Below are 11442 nucleotides of genomic sequence, written 5' to 3' on the forward strand. Positions count from 1 at the left end.
AAGAGATATCAGCACCGAGGGAACCAACAGGGGATATATCAGAGGAAAGAATCTCAACAGAGGAACGATCAACGGAATCTACCGAAAAGGAGAAACTAAATCCTAAAATTATTAATATTTCTTCCCATAGTTTTACGGAAATTGAAATTCAACTTTTACAAAGGGGACTGAAATTCACACCTACGCCTAAAACCAATATGTGTGAACTCAAATGTGATATAAAACATTTCTGTCGAAAACGTCTATCTATAGTTGCTTCCCTTAGGCCTCACAGGACCCCTCTCTCCGGGGTCGAGGGCAGGCCCTCTCCCGAGGTCCGGATTGACCTCTAAGCCTCTACGGGTCTCTCCTGTCTCTCTCCGGGTCTGCCTGTCTCTGCCCCTCAACTAGGCTTTTTATATCGTGGAGCAATATCTGTCGCGTCAGCTAGGCACGCCATAGGTAATATTATAACTGCCATCCGTGCCCAAGTTTTATCATCTGCTTATTATATTACGGAGTGAACTCAATTAACTTTTAATCAAATTAGTAAGTGGAACAGACTATTTTAAAATATTTACATTAGTATTGACATAAACCAAATTGAAAGTAGGAGGTCATTTGGATATTTGGAAAGAACCTATCAAAATTAACAGTGGTTTTAACTCTATATTTTTTTTTAAAACCCAAAACAATACATTACATTCGCTCTTAATTCCGAGCAAGACCCTCGCTAGGGTGAAACCAATTCCGCCTTATAGGAATTTCACATAAAACCCGTAACATCTCGGGCTTCCCAATCGCATATTATTGGGGTTAATACAAATAAAATCTCTCCCGTAAAACTCGGGGCAAAACCAATAAACTTTTCCCGTAACATATCTGGCATTATTGGGGTTAACAGAAGTAAAATCTCTCCCGAAAAATATCGGGGCATCCCGTAAATCCCGGGGTTAAAATATATATAGACAAAACAAAAAAAATATAAGAAATAAAACCGTTTATACCATGCGAATATTTATGAGTTATATCTCTCAATTAGGATACTCTAAACTCGATTCCAGTTAATTAAACAATCATAAAACATTTCACTTATTTCGGCAGTTAAATTATTAAACATAACATATCAGCATTATCCGTGGCCATGATTAGGATCAGAAATAGACTTACCTCTTAATAAAATGCTTTAATCTTCTAGTGGTCAGGACTTCAAAAACATTGGTCTGGTCATAACCTCAGGTTCGTCGATCACAGCACCACTTAAGAGTATGTGATAGAATACATAACTCTTATTTATTAAAAAGATATTTTAATACTGGATAACATATTTACAGGTACATTTGAACATCATTTGGTTGGGTATAGTAACGTCTATCTATAGCTGCTTCTACTAGGTCTCAGAAGACCTAATTCCTCCAGGGTCGAGAGCGGGCCCTCGGGCCGAATTCCCTCTACGTCTCTACAGGCCTCTCTCCAGGTCTGCCTCTCTGCTCCTCAACTAGGCTTTTTATATCGTGGAGCAATATCTGTCGCGCCTAATAGTAGTACACAAAGATTGAGCAACTTTGTAGATATTATCCTAAAACCTTTTTGTACATACGTGAAAAGCTTTTTACGAGATGACATAGACTTTGTGTGCAAACTACTAGAATCTGTAGACGCTAACAGCATTTTAGTCAGTTTAGATGTTGAAAATTTATACAGTAACATCGAACAAGATCTTGGATTAAAGGCTGTAGATTACTGGATAGATAAGCTGAATACAGAATGCCCAATAAGATTTCCAAAATCATTTGTTGTAGAAGCACTTCAAATTGTTCTCTCAAATAATATATTTTATTTTGCTGGGCAATTTTATGATCAAATTAAAGGGGTAGCTATGGGCACTAAAGTTGGCCCAACATATGCAACGCTTACTCTTGGCTATTTGGCTATTGGTGATCTCAGAAAACCCAAAATAAAAGACAACGATTCTAATAATATAACACTTGTGACAACATTTAATCCTTCTCAAGAAAGTTGGTTGTCCATTGTGAAGAGGTGGTTGGATATTTTAAAGAACAATAGTCGTAAATTAAAATACATCCTAAATAATTCAAAAATTATAAATAGTCTAAAACAACCTCAAAATCTTAGAAGAATATTAACATCATCAAAGGTTGATTTTGATATTTCGGTACCCCGTGTATCCAAGTGTGGGGACCTACGATGTATGACATGTTCCGATATATTGAACTGGAACATTTGTCCAAATTACTAAAGATGTTAAATTCTATGTTAAACAAAATATGAATTGCAAATCGAAGTATGTAATTTACTTATTAATATGTAATGGTTGTAATGGCAAGTACATTGGAAAAACTACTGATCAGTTGAATTTACGAATTAACCAACATTGTTCCCAATATAAAACTCGCAAGAAATAGAGTTTTGCCGGTGAGCGAACGTTTGGATATTTGTGGCAAAGGTCAATTCAAGATATTTCCTTTGTACAAACTCAATATTAGTGATAATGATCTCTTGGAAACAAAAGAAAGCAACTTTATCGCTAAATATAACCTAATTTTGAATGCTAAGGGGTGATTATTTTAATTATGTTTGAAATTTAATTAATGTTATTTCGTTTTAATTTTTATATTTCACATAGTCATTGTCCTCTGTTATGACGTGACGTTATTGTAACAGCATAGTAACGCATTAAAATGGCCTGACGGTTCGTTTGATAACGATGAAAGTACTTGCCAAAATTTTAATTGTTAGTGTTTTTTCTCTAATACTTGAATTTTACTTATAATATATATATATATATATATATATATATATCTAATCTACGCATTGGAAGCAGCGTCGAGTGATGATCCTCTATCAAAATGAGAAGCTTTCTTAGCCAGCAATAACTTAAGGGCAAGGTAAAGTGACACCATCTTGTTGCATAGTAGTCTCAACACCAACAAGGCTGAAGATATTATTTCCCCAACACAGAATAGTGGCCCTTGGATTCAAACGTCCAAAATAAACTCAATTACTCACAATACACTATTTCACTGTCAATACCCCTTTAATTCGTACATTCGCGTGTTAACACGTAAACGAAAATTTCAGTTTCATCACTTTCTTGTCCAATCGCGGTTACACCTACAGACAAAACGATAAAACTTGTGAACAGCTATTATCTCTCTATTTATACTCTGATCTATGTAGTACAGTGGTCGAGTCTTAGATTTTCGAGTTGCTTTCCTATTTCGTTGTAGTGTGAGATTTCCACAACTTGCTACCGCGGGTTTATCTTTTTCAATCTTGAAAATGACCCTTCTTATCTTTAGATGAGTGATGCGAATAATCGTTAAACTGACACCGTATAGATTGTATAGATATGCAAAGGTTTCATTTACATCACCATACATACAATTATGTCGTATTCCCTTTAGTAATAACACAATTCGCCGTTGTATAAATGTAAACAATGTTTCGTAGGTAGCTTTCGTGTCCGATTATCTGGTATGTCATTGACCTTATGCTAATACCAATGAGCAAAGTGTTAATTTTAAATACAAATTTTTAATTTTTTAATTTAAACAACTCCGGAATACGATTAATTCATATCAAAATACAAATGGGGTGTCATTTACGGGAATAGATAATATTTTTTTAAAAAATGGCGCTATTGCACTTTCGCACCTCTACCATTTCCCGTTGTCGTAGAGACCTGAAATTTTCAGGGGATGTTAAGGAATGACCGCACACCGAATTGCAGCCGAATCGATCAATAACTTTTTATTTTACCGACCTTTTGACAGTTCTGTTTTCATCAATTTACAGAACGGTCCATATGAATAATGTTGATATTAAAAGATGTGACAGTTCTTGCAAGTGAAGCGCAATAGTCTATAATATTACGATTTGCCACCTCATGTAAGTATAATTGTAATAATATAAGTCAAAAAGTATTTATTGCATTTTTATTTACCTTTTTCTATATCGAATTACCGCTCAAAAGAATTTATTTTACCGACCTTTTAATTTCTAATGGGAGAGAAGTTCATCCGTTCGTCGCCATTTTCTTTGTTGACGATTTAGCCTCGAATAACAAGACACTAAGACGGATTCCGACGCACCGCGCTAGCTCCCTAACACTGCAGTTCATAAAATTTAAAGATGTGTTCCCGCGTACAAACTGGGTGATTTAATGGTATATATGGACCAAAAACATATTCAAACTAATTAATTTGTCATAATTATGCTTCAAATCCTTCTCAAACATTGTAATTGCGAAGGAATGCCCTGCTATTAAAATTCGATCAAACCAGGTCATGTTTACGTCACGTATTGGGAGTCAGAGGAGAATTCATTGCATACGTAAGACGATGTTGTCTTTAATCGCTTATTATTTATTACAAATATCGAATTCTAATTAAATTCTCGGATTATCCACTGCCCGCGTCTTATTCCGTCATTTTTATCTCAGAAAGTATTGTACGTCTAACTCTTCATAAAGCTTATCAACTTGTACATCAACTTGTTCGCGTGTGACCTTTGACATCACGCGTGCAGAAGTTCCTAATCGTCGGGCTGTTGATTAGGGGAACCCTTACATTTTTGTCCTGTTTTTCGGGGAATCCGGTATTTTTCTAGTAAGATTGGATATCTCTACTTTCCATATATACCAAAATTGACATACTTTTATTGGAAATAACCACCCGATAAATACTTTTCTGGGAACCCATCTTTAATAATAATTTTCGTATATTTTAAATTTTGCGCTAAGCCCTGAAAATACTATTTGACGTTGACCAAATGGATTGGCCTTTACGTGTAAATATCGTCGTGACATTGACGCTGACCCTGCTTTCAAATTTTCCATTAAGTTCGGGACCTTTGCGTTTATAAGGGCTGCGCCCCTATTTCTTGCTGTATTATCGAGGTTAATGTCCGGGGTGGAAGCAGAGAAGATGCCCTTAAAAAAAGATGATTTGGTCAAAGTCAAGGTCATGTTGCAGAAAACTGAACGCAAACTTTTCAAACTCAGTTTTGGGACATTTGACCTTGACTTACGACCTTGGCCCCGAAACCATTTTAAAAGGTCATCATCGTGGCTTGAAACATCGACGTTTACCTTGGCCCTGTCGCACATTGCTCGGTCAGAAAACGGTCAAACGCAGAGGGACCGTGTTCGAAAGGAAGTCAATGGGCGCGGTCAATATGAAAGGTCGTGGTGACCTCCAGTAGTCAACGCTAACCAAGCGTGACCATGACTTTGACCTTGAGTCCAAACCTCCCATCGATCTCGGGGCCTTTGCGTTTATGCTTGCCGTGGCCCTATTTCTTAATGTATTATTAAGGTTAATGTTCAAGATGAAAGCAGAGACGACGTCCTTCAGAAAAGGTATATGGGCTAAAGTCGTGGGTCATGGTCATGTTACAGAAAACTGAACTCCAACTTTGAGACATTTGACCTTGACTTACGACCTTGACCCCGTAACCATTTTCAAAGCCATCATCTTGGCTTGAACCATGGACGTTTACCTTGGTCCTGTCGCACACTGCTCGGCCAAAACCAAAAAACGGTCAAACGCAGAGGGCCTGTGTCTGAAAGGAAGTCAATGGGCGTGGTCAATGTGAAAGGTCGTAGTGACCTCCACTAGTCAACGCCAACCAACCGTGACCTTGACTTTGACCTCGAGTCCAAACTTCACCACCATCTCGGGGCCTTTGCGTTTATGCTTGCCCTGGCCTTTTTTCTTACTGTCTTATCAAAGTTAATGTTCGAGGTGAAAGCAGAGACGACCTCCTTCAGAAAAGATAACTGGGCCAAAGTCGTGGGTCAAGGTCGTGTTACAGAAAACTGAACTCGAACTTTTCAAAGTCCATTTTTGGACATTTGACCTTGACTTACGGCCTTCACCTCATACAAAATTTTATACGCCACCACCGTGGCTAGGACCACCGACCTGGGTTCTTTCACACACTGCTTGGTCAGAAAACGTTCAAACGCAAAGGGGCCGTGTTTAGATTATTAAAATAGATTAATGTGGGTGTATATAATCCAATATGGTTTAATAGAATTCACATTATAGTCAACCACGAGAGGATGGGTTCGGTCTAGATTTATACATTTTAAACAATGTTATCCTCAAATTCGTGTACGCCTACTATACGGCAGTCAGATAACCAATAAAGGGGAGGGGTGGTGTATAATTATATTAACGTTGGTTGCAGAATAACATACAGCGAGATTGGGAGAGGGGTATAATATTTATTAACGTTCGCTATAGAATATAGTAATATCTACTATGGGGTTGGGGGGGGGGGTGTAGTATCCTCATATAGAAAATTAGTAGTCTGAATCTAATCTATTTATAGTATTTGTATGTCCCTTGAATGTCCCTATAGTTACGGTGTAATAACAATGTGGGAATACAGATTTATGATTCATGAACCTCCACTATTTTATAATATGTGAACCCATACACCCCGTCACATATGGCGACGAGTACGGGATTGATGTTAGGAACAGTTAGAGACTAAAGTAGATGTCGTAGAGGGCAACAGGCACATTTTCTTCGTCAAACCAGGCAAGTTAGGTGTATTGTAAAGTACAACATTCCAACAAACTGAAACTCCCTCGGATTTTCACTCTCAGAATTAGTCATCCTCTACATTTTGTATTCAACTGTAACTAACGTCTATAAACCCAATCATCATCAGAAGACAGTGTTAGCTATTAAACGGGTGTTAAACATCATTACATCAACCATGGCAGGTCCCAATGACACAGCCAACACAAGTTCTTTGACTAACAGCAATGACACATTTCAGGCATCTGGAAGTGTTAACAGAGACATCAAAATGATTCAATTTGTTCCTGAGGCAGATCTACTCCTCAATGGGCCGAAATGGGAAAAGTGGATGGATGAATTTGATACAAGATTACGGTACTTCCGTGTCACAGATGATCAAGATAAATTAGATGCTTTGAAAATTTATGGTGGAAAGGAAATTCGAGATAAAAAAAAACTTCTTCGAGATCCAGAGCCTGATTCTGATGACTCGTCAGACACAGAATTACAAGCGTCTACCACACCGTATGGAAAAGCAATAGCAAAGCTAAACAACCATTATGTTGGTTTAAAAAGTGTGCCACACGCACGATTTCGTTTTGGTAAACAACATATATTCACTAACCGTAAGCATCAGCAATCCACACAACCAGCTTACTCTCGCAATAAACAAGTTGACTGTCCACACTGTAATGTTGATCACCCACCTGGAAGATGGAACTGTCCGGCATCGGGGGTCAGATGCGATAATTGTGGTGGTAAAGGACATTATGCTGTAAAATGTTTAAAACCAAAGAACCACACTCAACATTCTTTCAGTTATCGTAAATCTAGTAAAACTAACTACCAGTCAAACAAACATCGTCAAACACATGTGAAACAGATTTTCCAAGAATCGGAAACAGATGAAGAGTGTGTATATAAAGTGTGGATTCCCAAAAGCAGTCAAGAGAACTATTCGTCTTTAGTTAAGATTCATGTAAGTGGTGTAAAAGTTCAGTTTGCAGTAGACACCGGTGCTAGTTCAAATCTTATTGATGAAGACAGATTTGACAAAAATTCAAGATAAATTAGATCCAAATAATAAGCTAGAGTTAAAACCAACCAATGTTAAACTACTTACGTATGGTGATTATATGATTCCTGTTATTGGTTATTTTGAAACAATAGTAGCCAGCAAACAAAATAAGACAATGAAGGCTAAATTCTTGGTTGTAAAAGGTTCAGTCAGATCTAGTCCACTCCTTAGCCTACAGACATCAGTTGATTTAGGTTTAATATCATTTAATTATCAAGTCCAGACTTCATTAGAAAAACCAAGTGAAAATATTGATAGTATTCTGCAGCAGTATAATGATATATTCACAGGTTTAGGTCAGCACACAAAATATGAAGCGTCGTTTATAGTAGATGACACAGTACTGCCTACAATACAGAAACAACGCTAGGTCGCATATAATTTAGAAGAAATGGCACTTCAAGAAGAAAAACGATTAATGGATAACGATATTATAGAAGATGTTCCAACCACAGAACCGACAACATGGTGTACTAATCCAGTCATCACAACAAAACCTCACAATCCTGATAAAATCCGTTATTGTGTAAATATGAGGCCAGTTAACCAGGCAATAAAACGACCTATTACTGAAGCACAAACTGTAGAAGATATTGCATTCAAGCTCAATGGTTCAAAAGTTTACAGTAAGTTGGATATGAATGAATCATACCATCAGATAAAACTTAAAGAATCTTCACGTCACCTCACAACGTTCTATGGTGTTAACGGGAAGAAAAGATATAAACGATTAAATTATGGTGCCAGATCGTCTCAAGACATTTTTGATGATATTATGTACAAAACAGTTGGTGATTTACCTGGTGTCATAAACATTCGGGATGATATAATTTGTTTTGGTTCCGATGTACAAACTCATGACGCTGCTCTCAAATCTGTTCTTCAAAGATTTCGTGAATGCGGTTTAACTTTAAACAAAGATAAATGTCAATTCCGGTCAACAGAAATAGATTTTTTCGGTTTTAAATTTTCATCTGAAGGAATGAAGCCTGATCCGAAGAAGATCGAAACAATTGAGAATCTAGAGAAACCGAAGACTGTCAGTGAAGTCAGATCTTTTCTAAGTATGTTAGCGTTTTCATCCAGATTTATACCTAAATTCTCAGCTATTTCAACACCTCTTAGAAAATTAACAGAGAAAAATGCTGTAATGAAATGGGGTCCAGAGGAAGAGCAAGCATTCAACCAACTTAAATCCAGTTTGTCTAAAGATTTAACTTTGACATATTACAACACAAAGTTAACAACGAGAGTTTACGTCGATGCAGGTCCTACCGGTATAGCAGCAATGTTAGCACAATTTGAAAATCAAGTTTGGCATCCAGTATTATTCGTGAGCAGATCATTAACCAAAGTGGAACAACGATACAGTCAAATCGAACGAGAAGCATTAGGTGCAAGATGGGCATGTGAAAAGTTATACATGTATATAATTGGTTCAAAATTTGAATTAATTACAGACCATCAACCTCTTTTGCCTTTATTCAATAATCCGAATAGTCGTCCACCTATTCGTATAGAAAGATGGTTACTATATCTCCAACAGTTCGATTTCAAGTAGACATCCAGTTCCTCATACTGACAATGATCGTGGTATTTATAGACATAGTGAAGAAACAGTTCGAGCTATTATTCGTCAATGTTCGCTACCAGCAGTTACACTAAAAGATATACACAACGAGACTGATAATGACAGAACATTAATTAAGTTACGAGAGTATATCAACACCAGCAACCATGATATGTGTAAGTCAGATGACGATACTAAGCAGTATGCTACAGTATTTCATGAACTTAGTCTAACTGATGACGTCATATTGCGTGGTGACAAGGTTATCGTACCAAAGAAATTGCAACATAAAGTCGTGGAATTGAGTCATGAAGGTCATCAAGGAATGACATTAACCAAACAATTGCTTAGATCTAAAGTATGGTTCCCACTCATGGACAAAATGGTGGAAACTGAAATAAAGAACTGTATTCCATGTCAAGCAGTTATTCCTGAGCATAATAGAGATCCGTTAGTCATGTCAGTACTACCCAATCATCCATGGGAACGTGTATGTGCAGATTTTTGTGGTCCGTTTCCTACTGGAGAGTATGCATTGGTTATAATAGATGAGTATTCAAGATATCCAATTGTCGAAATTGTGACGTCAACATCATTTAAAGTGGTAAAACCGTCTTTTGAGAAGATATTTTCATTATTCGGAATACCGAAATCAATCAAATCTGATAACGGTCCTCCGTTTAACAGTCAGGAGTTTAAACAGTATCTCATAGACCGTGGTTGTAGACATTCACCTGTTACACCTCTATGGCCTGAAGCTAATGGTATGGCGGAAAGGTTTATGAAACCTTTGGTCAAGTTCGCCCAAACTGTCAATATAGAGGGGGGGGGGGGGTGATTGGAGAATTGAAATTCATTCATTTTTAGCTAATTACAGATCAACGGCCAGATCAACTACTGGGAAATCTCCTTATCAACTAATGTTTAAGCGAAGTGTCACTACTAAACTTCCAACATTTGAAGTTAACACTCCAGAAAATTTAGAAGTACTTGCAAAAGACACTCCTAAAAAGGACGAGATGAAGGAGTACGCAGCAATCATAAATTTATAGTCGGAAATCCGGTATTAGTTAAAACAAAGAAGAAATGCAAGTTATCAACGCCTTATGATCCTCAACCATATATCGTATGTCGTGTTAAGGGTACAATGATTACTGCAACTAGAATATCGGATGGAAAGAATATAACACGTAATGCCTCACATTTCAAATTATTAGAAATTCCTATGAGATCAGTTATTATGATGAGTGATAAACAATCTCCTCGAACTAGAACTGATGAAGATTTGGAAAACGTCATTGAAAACGAATTGCACAATCAACAAATGTTAGTACAATATGATAATCAATGTATAAATCAGAAATATTCTGATAAAAATGATGTAAATGGTGCACAAGTGAAAGTGCCAAATAATGTATCTCAAAACCCAAGTAATATTAAGGACAGTGAAATTAATCAAGGTGACTCTCAAATCATACCTACTCAGTCAAACTCTAATTCTAGTGGAAACCTGAATAATAACAGTATAAGAAGATCCTCTAGAGTCAGAAAACCACCCGTTAAATATGATGATTATGTTATGTGTATTAAATACGTGTAGTATTCTAGCTAATTCATAATCACCTGGATGACATTAATAAAACATGTTACTTAAACATATAGCAACTCTAAGTAAGAGATATCTTATTTTGTTTCAGACTTTAAAACTTAAACAAAGGAAGGAATGTAGTATCCTCATATAGAAAATTAGTAGTCTGAATCTAATCTATTTATAGTATTTGTATTTAGAGTGATGTCCCTTGAATTCCCTATAGTTACGGTGTAATAACAATGTCGGAATAAAGATTTATGATTCATGAACCTCCACTATTTTATAATATGTGAACCCATACACCCCGTCACAGGGGGTATAATATTTATTAACGCTGGTTATAGTATAACGTAATGACTACGATAAAACCAAACGGCGGTCTGCACCGAAATGAGGGTTTGGGGTAATAATTGATATTTTTTAGGCCGTATTCTCGGGGTGAAAATCTTGTTACCTTCGCTCCCGCTAAACCGGTCTACAAATCGGACAATCAATAATCGTGCAATCAATATGTCAACAAAGTTCTCCAATAAAATCTGCCAATTTAATAGTTCAAGCTCGAAATAGGCTATAAATCGATGACTTATTTCTTTAGAGTGCGGAGCCATATTTGCGTAGATGTGAGTTGGATCCTGCGCATCTATTAAAAATTTGGCCAATCAGCGGT

The sequence above is a fragment of the Patella vulgata genome, chromosome 3 (assembly GCF_932274485.2).
Source record: "Patella vulgata chromosome 3, xgPatVulg1.2, whole genome shotgun sequence".
Lineage (NCBI taxonomy): Eukaryota > Metazoa > Mollusca > Gastropoda > Patellidae > Patella > Patella vulgata.